The sequence below is a fragment of the Jaculus jaculus genome, chromosome 6 (assembly GCF_020740685.1).
Source record: "Jaculus jaculus isolate mJacJac1 chromosome 6, mJacJac1.mat.Y.cur, whole genome shotgun sequence".
In the NCBI taxonomy this organism is placed as follows: domain Eukaryota; kingdom Metazoa; phylum Chordata; class Mammalia; order Rodentia; family Dipodidae; genus Jaculus; species Jaculus jaculus.
Genome location: NC_059107.1, coordinates 22051618 through 22063706, shown reverse-complemented (window position 1 = coordinate 22063706; position 12089 = coordinate 22051618).

Below are 12089 nucleotides of genomic sequence, written 5' to 3'. Positions count from 1 at the left end.
GAGAGAGTGTGTATGTATATTGGTCAGCAGAGCCACTTACCACTAAAAACGAACTTTAGATTCATGCTCCATTTTCTGCCTCTCACTTGATGTGGACACTGAGGAATTAAACCCAGGCTGGCATGCTTTAAAAGCAAGTGCCTTTAGCTGGTGAGCCATCTCTACAGCACTGCATCTGGTATTTAAAACTACCTTCCATATTCTCTCCTTATTCCATATTCTCACCAACCTTGACAAATGCCTTTTGGGGGCTTTTGTCTTTTTTTAACCTGGATAGGTGACAGACACTTTCATTCCTAAATGGCCTGGGGCATTTATCATCCTGCCTGCATTGGGGTGTTGTAACTTACCATTCACTTAATCACAGGCCGTGGCAACACCAGCATATAACCCAAAGGGTAGAGGTTTTCTTGCCTCCATTTGTGTGGTTTAATTTCACTCAAGTTCAGGATCAATCATTCCTGCTAATACCACACGTTCTTTCTTAGCCTATTGTCTCAAGTCATCGAGAGCCAAAACTGGCCAGGAGGATGTCTTAGCTTCCAGTTCAAGGAGATGGTTGTGCCTCCTGATAAAAGCCTCTCTCCATTTGCAACTCGGACTTACCAGCCAGCTTAAGAACCTAGGAACAGAACAGAGTCTTTTCTAGTTGGCTTCTATATATGATGGTGAGTGAAGACATTCCCACTCCCACACCTTCACTCCTGGGCCATGGGACACGGGCTATGGGAAAGAAAAAAATACTATATATTGTGTGGAGAGTCAGGGCATAGACAGCCTTCTAGAGAACCTTGCCCCAATGTCCCTAAGCTATTGCCACATGCTAGGTATTGCTGTGTTTTCAAAAATCCATTCTACTGTTTTGTTAATCCAGCTGCTTCAGGATGGTGGGAAACATGGAAAAACAAGTGAATTCCATCAGCCTGAGCCCACAGCTGTACTTCTTTGGCTATGAGGTAAGTTTCTTGCGCAAAGCCATGCTATGGGGAATACGAGAACAGTGGACCAGCATATGAGTTCACGGATGAGAGTTTGAGCAGAAGCATTTCATGAAGAAAAGGCAAATCCACACCAAGGAGAAGTATCTATTACAGTAAGGACAAAACACTGCCCTTTCTATGATGGATGTGATCCAATGTAGTCAACCTGCCAACAAATTGTGGGTTAGTCACCCCAGGGAATGGTATCATATCAGAGACTCAGTGTTCACCCTATCTCTGGCAGACTTGTCACTCAGCAGCATCTGTAGCAGGGTCAGCCTTAGTGAGGAGAATTTCATGTTCTTGGGCCCATAATTCCCATTCCTGCACTATGGTATAGGCTGTTTGTCAATGACAGGGATGGATGGGCAAAGAGGTTGTCTACTATTCACAGAATAGCGTATTCTATTGAATTGATTATTGAAGTCCTCTTCTGTTCAAGTTGCTTTGGCTGATCATTTACATAAGACACAAGTATCCTCACATCCTTAGCCAATTTGGACAGAAACCTCCATATACCCCTTCCTCAAAAGTCTTTCTTCATCAATTTTTGAATCATAGTCCTACCAAATCCTTGACCATCCAGCCAAACCACAGACTCCCATAATGGATTCATGTATAATGACACATAGGACACTTTTCCCTCTATGGAAAATGTACAATTACAAGCACTGCCCAGTGTTGTACAGTGTGAAGATTTCTCACCACAAGCTCATTTAGGCATGTCTCAGAAAGGGGCTGTAATGATGTAGCTGTCTGCTTCTAAGTGATTCCTGCATACGCCATGTAGAGAAATCTGTCACACAAATCATAGTTTACCAGTAGCAGGGCACACTGCATGAAGCCATCAATGCATCTTGAGGACAGAAGATCCCATAGCAAGGGTAGAAACAATAGAATTGTGGGCCACTTCTTCAAGAAACATTCTGGTGCCTTCAAAGACCTGAGCAAGCCTCATCACATGCTTACCACTTCCATCTGATGAGTAGTTATTTCTGTGCACATCCAATGTTATGGTTTGGTGGGTTGAATGACACTCATTTATTATGGACAGCCCATGTTCCAAGGCAAATGGGTGGTGCATTAACAAATATTCAGTTTTCACTGAGGTCCAATGACAGGTCAAGAGCTGTCTCTCAAAGGGAGAGTGTTGTCTAGAGATGATAAAAGACCTTGACCTAAAATATCAAGGGCCCGTGCTGTGATTCACCCATGGGGGCCTGTCAAAGTCTCCAAACAGCATCCCTCATCCGCCACTGATACCTCAAGTATCTTTCACTGATACCATCAGATCTGCTGGATCACATGATCCAAGTGGCAGAGCAACTTGGACCTGCGGAAGAGCCTTCTCTTACTCCAGACCACATTCAAATTGCAGTCTTTTTTTTTTTTAAATTTTATTTATTTATTTGAGAGCGACAGACACAGAGAGAAAGACAGATAGAGGGAGAGAGAGAGAATGGGCGCGCCAGGGCTTCCAGCCTCTGCAAACGAACTCCAGACACGTGCGCCCCCTTGTGCATCTGGCTAACGTGGGACCTGGGGAACCGAGCCTCGAACCGGGGTCCTTAGGCTTCACAGGCAAGCGCTTAACCGCTAAGCCATCTCTCCAGCCCTCAAATTGCAGTCTTTTAGAGCTCTTGGTTTATGAGCCAGAGCAAATGATGAATGCACGGCCTCCCAAATCCAAATCGTCCCTGTATGCACTCTCTTTCTTTAGTTGCAGTGGAAGAAGCCAGTAGTGAAATCTTTGCCGTCACCACAGAAGGGCCACTGTTGCTCTCTTCCCAGAACTGTACCCCTAGAAACTTAACTGAGGTAGCAGGCCCTTAGATTTTTTTTTGATGTGGCAGTTCTTTGCCACAAAGTCCAGTATGGTAATTATCTCCTGTTCACTCATTCCAGTCAGTATAATGTCATCAATGTAAAGGAACAGTATGATGCCCTATGGAAGACACAAGCAATCATGATAACTGTGAACTGAGTTAGGACACAGGGCTGGAGGATTACTATGCACTTGAGATAGGCAGTGAAATTTACTGCCGCCCTCGTTAGATGAAGGAAAATATAAAGGAAAATTGCTTCAGGTATGCCTTAAGAAGAAAGCATTTGCTTCATCAGTAGTTGCATACCAAGCAACAAAAGCTATGTCAATCTGCTAGAGCAAGGAAACCACACCTAGTATAGCAATAGCAAATGGAGTTGCCATTTATTTAAGCTCCCAAATCACCTGTCCTCCAGGATCTAACCATGTTATGCCCGAGCCCAACAGGGGAGCTAAATGGAAATATCATAGGAACCAACACTTCTACACCTTTAAAAACCTAGATGGTTATACTAATCTCTGAAATCCTCTAGGGATACATTATTTCTTGAGTCTACTATTTCCCTACCTATAGGTTCTAAATGCCTTTCATTTGGCCTTTTCAACCTCAATATCTCTGGCATGGGAAACCAATGTAGGGAGCCTACCCAATTCCAAGTTTACCTGTTTTAATTGTGCCTTTTGAGATGTGGGAAATAGCTGAAGGATGGGTTCAGGGACTCATTGGATCTACTATGAGTTTTACTTTTGCTGAAACCTTATTGATATCCTGGTCACTATGAGCCCTTACCAGATGAGAGAGAGCTACCATCCTGGCTGGACCTCCCAGAATCAATGTCAATATAGAGTCAGTGTCTAATAGACACAGAAACATCTAATTATATCTTTTGTCTCACTGCACAACCATGCAATTGAAATGCTATAGGTCCCCTTGGGAAGGGACGGGAGAAAGATTAACAGTAAAACTTTTAGGTAGTGTCACAGACTCCTTTCTCCAGTGAACTTGACTTTCTCGTCTTTCAAATTGCCTTCATCCTAAAGTGGTAAAAATCTGGAAATTGATTCAGAGACTGTGATTGACTGTTACTATGAATGGAGTTAGTGTTTCCATTTGTTTTCACCCAAATTTCTCCATGTATGCAGATCAAGACAGCATGTAATAGGCTTCCCATGTATTTCTCATCTGGGAACAACATGATTAATTAGAGCCATAGGTCTACATAAGTCAGACCATTACAAACATTGATTTGCCTCTACTATCCATAGTGGTACCTTCACTCACCTGGCCTTTGTCAACTGAGGGATGCCACCTGGCTCTTGCCATCTCAAGATTCAGTTAGACCCCTTGCACTTAAGTTATCCAATTGAGAAGCCATGACTCCCACTCCAACGTCTACCATACAAAGCAGAGCAATGACAGAGATTTTTGGGTTTGCTGGTACCCTTCTTACACATCTGTTCCTTACCATATTAATAAAGGACACACTTTCTGGATCCTATTTTCCCACAGAAGCCAGATGTACCTGTGAAATACATTCTAGACTTACAATTTCCCTGTCTTTATATCCATTGATCAATATTAAGCCAATGGATATTAGATATCTCCAGCTCACTCATAGTAGGCTTCCATTTAGCCCAGCCTTCAACAAGCCTATCAAATAAACTGATAGAACCTCTTAAAAATGTGTAAGCTGACAGTTTTTATTTCTCTTCCTTCTTTATTTTTTTTTCTTTCTTTCCTCCTTCCATCCATTGTCTCTTTATCCTTTTCCTTCCCTTCCTTTTCTTTCTTCCCTTCTTCCTATCCTGCTTTATTTCCTTATTTCTTTCTTTACAGGGATTCCTGAATCCCAGGCAGGCTTGAACTCACTGTGAAGCCAAGGACGGTCTTGAACTTCTGGCCCTCCTGCCTCCCTCCACCTCTTAAGTGCTTGGATCACAGTCATAAGCCATTGTGTCTATTTTTGTAGTACTGATGTTCAAACTTTATGTATGTTAAGCAAGCACCCTACCAACATCTCCATACTAGAATTAATTCTTTTTAAAAAATTTATGTATTTATTTGAGAAGAAATGGCAGATATAGAGAGAATGGGCTCACCAGGGCTTATAGCCACTGCAACAAACAAATTCCAGATGCATGTGCCACCTTGTGTATCTGGCATTATGTGGGTACTGGATAATTGGATTATGGTTCTTAGGCTTTGTAGAGAAGTACATTAAGCCATGAGCCATCTCTCCTGCCCCAGAAATAGTTTCATGCCAATACTCAATAAAAAAGCAGCTAGCATTAGTCACATTAATGCACAGTTTAAATGAATAGTTCAAAGCCTGGACAAGTGTGCAATGGCCTATGGAGTTTTGACAAATTTCAAATCTATCTTAGTACACTCACAAAAATCTCAATAGGTCTCCATAAAAAAGAATTGCTTATAAAATGCAGATGACTCTTTCATATAGATAGATAGTAAAGTGAGAGCTTGAAAATATGAATAAAAGAAAGGTAAAAAGAAATAGCCCAGCTTGGTGTGTTGGTGCATACTAGCAACTCTTATATGAGGGAGTCTGAACAGGAAGTTCATAAGTTTGAGACAAGCCTGGGTTACAGAGCAAATTTAGGCCAGTCCGAGCTATATGAGGCCCTTTTTGATAAGGACATATATACACAAATGCATATATAAATAAGTAAAAGATGGCCTTATATTTTGGGAGAAATACTAACAAGAGTCTTGGATACTTTGCATATCTGTTTAGAGGGGCCTAGTCTTTGGCCTCCAACTAACAGACTTCAGCCAGGGTACAAAGTCTACCCTAAGAACATTACTAGACATTTAGGACCAATATTTGTTTAAAGACAATAAGTAAGTGTTTTAAATCTTACTATTTTAAGCTAAGAGTTCATAAAGTGCTTTCCTCTATTTTAATTGATCAATGCAGAATAATAATTTGAAAATATAATATTTTATTATGTAATTATTTCCATTTTCTTCTGCCAGTAAGTTAACTTTCCTGGCAAGGTTCTTCTCCACATAGTAATGCCATTCATTAATTTATTCATTGATTGGTTGATTCATTAATTCACTCACATATTTACTGTCTACCTATTGTGCATTAGCTCAGTTCTTCTATGTACTAATAGATTTAAAGTGAGCACAGATGTAAAGAATTTAGGGAGGAAAGATTATTTTGACTCACAATTTCAAGGTGTCAGGCTCCTTTGATTATGGGATATGATGAGAGAGAATGTCAAGCTTGACATTTCTAGAGGAGCAGAGCTGCTCATCTGTTTGTGGCTAGTAAGTAGAGGGAGAGAAGATACCTGAACTAACGGAGTACACCTCTTTTCCAACCTTTTGTCCCATGTTGACTGCAATCTACTTGATGGTGCTGTCCACATTCAATCTAGGGTTTTATGTTTGGCTAATTGTCTCTGAAAGCACGTCCACAAATACTTCCAGAGGTGTGCTTTATTCCTGGGTAGCAAATTCCTCCATGTTGAAATATTCCATACTTAAAGGAGGACAGAGAGGTTCTGGAGACTCATGAGGCCAAGTTCGAAATAGCTGAATCTTGAAAGGTCATAGGACCATTCTTCAAGGTGACAGGAGTGGTGAGCAAGTGTTGAGGGACAGACATTGCCAGAGTTGTGTCATATGAGACAGTTCCCTCTGGGGGAAGGTGGGGATGGGGTGCTCAGGGACAAAAGTCAACAAATCTGAAGAAAAATTTGAAAGACCTTTCCCTAAATTCATATATCTATATATCATCTATATATCTATATATTATCTATCTATCTATCTATCTACAACTCAACTGCTTATAGAGAGAATTTCTGATGAGCTCAGCTGCCTTCTGCTTGTGCAGTGTTCCTGAGAGATGCAGCTTCCATGAGTCAGCACCTATGTGTACTTTGATCTAACCCCTGAACCCTTTCTGGAGTCTGTCCAGAAAATTAAAAAAAAAAAAAAAGTTTCATGCTAGACCTATTTATCTTTATGTAGGTATCTCTCAATCCAGTCAAAGTGAGTCAAGTTTAGCAATCACAATGGCATGATATGGTGTAAGGCATCCAGATTTTTGTAGGGAGGGACTCTAGTGGTTCTTTAAGGGTGATCAGGACAGGAATAATATGCTGTTTTCAGAAGGGAAGACTCACTCAAGACCAAAAGGAAACTGGGCATGAAGAATTTAAAGGAAATTCATATGTGTCTAGTGAAGTAAATACATGTATAATGTGCTGTTCCAGGTGAGGTTGAAGATGTGACATCTTAATGATGGGACAATTCTTGACTTTTGATTACATTTGTAAAACGTCATTCTGGGCTTGGTTCGAAGGAACAATGGAAGAGGCAAGGAGGGTGGTGGATGGTTGCTGGATATAGTTCAGGTTGGAGGTGCTATGGATGACACAAATTAAACTATCACCAAATGAACCATAGAGGGTGAACTGGGGGAATGCTAGAAGTTAGCAGAGAGTTAATGCTTGGTTTTAATACTGAGTAGTTCAATAGGAAGTATGGATTAAATACTGTGAGCTTAGATTTAATCTTCACTAGGTCCTCATGGTGAAGGGGGAAGGATATGAATGGCATATATCAGGTTAAAGTATTACAAAGCTCCATGGACTGGGAGTCCTAGACAGTATTAAAAGAGAAAGCTAACTGAGCAGTTTCATTCACTGTGCTTTGACTTAACACTGTGGATGAATGTGCCCAGCTGGCTGAAGCTCATGCTGCCATACCTTTCCATCCATAATGGACTGCAACTTTGAATCTGAAATAGACTCTTCCTTCCTCACATTGTTTCTTGACAGGTATTTGGTCCCCACAATGAGAAAGCAACTAATACACGCAGCATTTTGTGTTCCCTGGAAGAAATGGATTATCTCATTGTTTCCTATGTACTTCACTGAGGCCTGCATGATTCCTAGCATGGCTGTGTAGTTGTCTCTCTGGTATATCCCTTGAATATTACTCTCTAAATTCCCAATGCTGGTTTCCTACAGTGGGAGCTCAATTTATCTTTATTCATTACTTTCCTGTCTTGATAGATCATATTCCTCAAAGTTACACCAAAAAAAGTATATATTCTACTTTTATTTCTTGGACTCAAGACTGAAGACTTGTTGGACAGGTGTGAAATTCCATATTGAAAATAGTCTTCTCATGGTTTGTACATTTTCTAATCTACTAAATTATGACTACCAACTTTGTAATTTTAATAATGTTATTCCTTAGGCCTTGTATTTATTATTGATGTTATTGCAGTAGTAAGGAATCGAACTTTGGGCCTTGCATATATGAGGAAAGCACATTCCACTGATATACATCTTTAGGCTCCTCTTGTGCCTTTAATGTGGTTTCTAGAAGTAAGGGAGGTGAAAAGGTATTCAAGTATCACTTTAAGTTCATATTAGCTGCTCTAATAAATTAGCTGCTCTAACTTGGTGGCACAGGTAATGTGAGCTTCCGTCCAACATACATCCATCTGTGTTTGTTGTTTGTCAGTGAAGGATATTTGGCTAGTGTGGTATCCAAGTCTGAGGAGCTCTTCAGGATGTGAATGGACATTAATTTCCAACTGGCAGATGGAAAAAAAAAAAAGATATACCTTCCATGGACAAGAGATTTTATTTTAGCATCAATCCACTTCTGACTACATTTCATTTGTCAGAATGCAAACATATCACCACCACTATTATGGGCAGGGACTACTGGTTGTATCTAGTTACCTAGACATACACAGAAACTTCTGTAGGTACTATATAAGTATGGAAGATGAGTCTAATTGTTCTATTCATTGAAATTTGACATAATTGGCTATAGGGTTACATCATTGTAGCATTACAGTAAATTAGGTAATAGTCCATCAAATTGAAAATACACACCTGCTATGACTTTGAAAGAGAAATGTCACCTTTATTCCATTCTCTGCCACAATGTGCAATTTATTAGATTTGCCCAGAGAAACTAAATTCTTCAAATTGCCACAAATCTGTGGCAATAATTATGAAAATAATTGTAGCTATACTAGGGGACAGTCATTGCATTCCAAATCAGTATCTGATACCTTGCTGAAATCTTTGTAGACCTTACTTACTGTGAATGATATAATGAGATACAAAACAGATGTTATTTTTTAATACACATTTTTTAAAATGAGCCAGAGATGCCAAGGATTGGATCCAGTCCTAATATTGGGAAACACAAATTTCAACCTTAGGTTTGTATCATTAAAAAAAAAAAAGAATATATTATTTCCAGTGTGTGCTCCCTTGTATCACTGGTTTTTAAATGTCCATGATGTGATATGCTTCTCTAAGTGCCTATCATTAATATGCTTTCTCACACTTAATAAAAAGTTGGGCTTGGAATATAAGAAGCCAATGTACAAATTTGGTACTGCTGAATTTTTTTTTCATAAAATCTTGGGTCTTTGCTCTTTATGGGCTAACTGCTAGAATCCATAAGTGGCATAAATAATTTGACAATAGCAAGCCTGTTGTGGTTAATGCATGTTCAGTGCTGTAATTCAGGCTCACAAATAGTCCTCCCCGGTAAAGCTGCCAACCGGAAACAATAAGGGGTTTTAGCTGCAAAGCAGAATTTTCTGGAATTACAATATTCCTTTTGACCTCTGGGATGACTAAATGCTATTTAATTTCTTCCCTTTATTCACTACAGTGAAAAAAGCCTTGGGATCATGCTGGCATAGGGGTAGCATTTCCTTTCAAAACTCCAGCCAGACATTAATACTCCCGAGGGGGCGGGGGAAGTGGATGCTTTCAAATTGATGTTGGAATATTTATTTACCGTAATGTTAACAAATGTCCTTCTTTCTCGTTGGTACCGCAAGCACTATGATGCAACACCAGAGTCAATTATTTCAAATTACAGTGACTGGAACAATTAGACTCTTTCTTCCATAAGAGTGCACTAAAAAATTTCACCGAGGCTGAAATGGAACTAGTTTCTGACTGGCTGGAAACTAGCTACCGAGGAGCAGCACGACAGCTCCTTTTTCTTGAGCACTGGCTTTTAGGTACTGTTACTGCTAATTACTTTAGGTGAGCAACACTATAGCTGTCAAGCCTGACAGTCAACTCTGGCTTTGAACCAGCTAAAACAGAAATGCTTGAGTCTGAGTCGTTAGGTATCGCTCCTTTCACTTACCATTTCATAGAAGTACTTAATGCAAAGGACGTAGTCAGAGTCATTGTACCCACTCCCCTCTCCTAGCTGATTCAATAGCATCTAATCTGATGGGAAGATTTTTAACTTCCTTGCTATACATAGCCCCAGCGTGATCGATGCAGAAATTGGGAAATGGAAATGAAGTCCAATTGGGACTACTCTACATTCCATTCGCTTAAAAAAAAAAAAGTATATATAATGAAATTCGCAAGCAGCAAAATGTATAAATGAGTTCCGGACAAAGAAGGAATGTCACCTAGAGATGTTGATTCTAAAAAGGAAGTGATACCCGAGGCTGACTGATAAGGGTTTAAAGTACCATGCCTATATTTTCCGTAGCACAGGCCATGAAGGAGAGCCAGCTCCTTCCTGGGGTGGATAGTAGATCACGGGAGTTATGGTAGCAGTCAGTCCTTTCCTACTCTTACCCTAGGTGCATGACACACTTGTTATCGACTCCAAATCCAGTTTTCAAGTCTTCTTTTTTTTATTTTTTCCTATTCCTTCCTTTGCACTAAGCTCACCAATGATAGATGAACAATTATTGCCACATTCCTAAGAGGAGAGCTTACATATTTGTGTTTTTAAAATATATTTTATTTGTTTATTTGAAAGAGAGAGAGAGAATGGACATGTCAGTGCCTCCAACCACTGCAAACGAACTCTAGATGCATGAGCCTCCTTGTGCTTCTGGCTTACGTGGGTCAAGGAGAGTCACACCTGGATCCTTTGGCTTTGTGGGCAAATGGCCTTAACTGCTAAGCCAACTCTCCAGCCTGGGGCCTTTACATATTTGTAAGGAATCAGTGTAGGTGAAGAAACATACTTGAATTTCATATTAAACCAAAGCACTGGGGGGGCATATTTGATCATTTGGCATCAATAAGACCCACATAATATAATGAGATGCCTTCCTTTCTCTGTGCGTAAAATAAATGTGTATGTTCAATGAGTTTGAGAGCACGAGGAGCTATGGCTAGTGGACACACCTAAACTGGTGCTTCCCTTTTAAGATGCAATATATGAAACAGCTGTCTATCAGTTAGCAAACACTGCAGGTGCTTGTTAAACAAGCAAACAAATACAAACGCTCTCCGCTGTTCCTGGGACTTTGCCAGCTAGAACAGAACCACTGGTGTCTCATTTACTCAGGCACCTCCAAGCATCCCCATGATGAACAGTGTCCATGGGGCCAATCTGCCTGAATCCCTATTTCTAGATCAACTTATGGGTAAAATATTTAGGGATCTCTGCGTCATTTTCTTCATCTGTAAATTAGGAGTCCTCATGGAAGCTGTCACATTTGAGTGCTATGAAAAGTAAACAGATTATAAAGTAACTTTATAGGCGCTTGCTAAATAAATGAAGATAACTGAGAAGTCCAGATCTATTGGGAATGTCCTTCAAATCATTGCCAAGGTTTCAGGTTATCATTTGAGGAAGTGATGTTGGCGAGGTAGAAGAATGTCAGATTTATGTGGCCATTGTACACAGCTACAGGTACAGTGGCAGTGCTCTAACACTTCTTCAGAATTCCCTGCAGGATAGGAGGGACTTTTGTCATAGGCAACGGTCACCTTTCCTAATATCTTGGGTTAGGGTAATAAAATGACTTCATTTGGGACTCAAGATCAAGATAGATTCCAGATAGACAGTGAGTCCAAGGCTATAATTTATAGCCCTACTTGCTAACTTCTAGAGAAGAGTGGCAGGTTAAAATTTACCATTTAAGGGCCGGCGAGATGGCTTAGCACTTAAGGCGCTTGCCTATGAAGACTAAGAAGACAGGTTTGATTTCCCACTACCCATGTAAGCCAGATGCACAAGGTAGCACATGGGTCTGGAGTCTGTTTGCAGTAGCTGGAGGCCCTGGCATGCTCATTCTCTATCTCTCACTTTCTCTCTCTCTCTTTCTGTCAAATACATAAATAAATGAAATAAATTTATAAGTTAAGGTTTAAAAAATTGATAAAGTATGATGAGTTTCTGGGTCACCGAGCAAAGCATTATCTATGATGGGCCTACAATAGGCTCACAGAGTGCATGGAAATGCATGCTCTGTGCCTTTTTCACCTAGCCTTTTATCTACAGA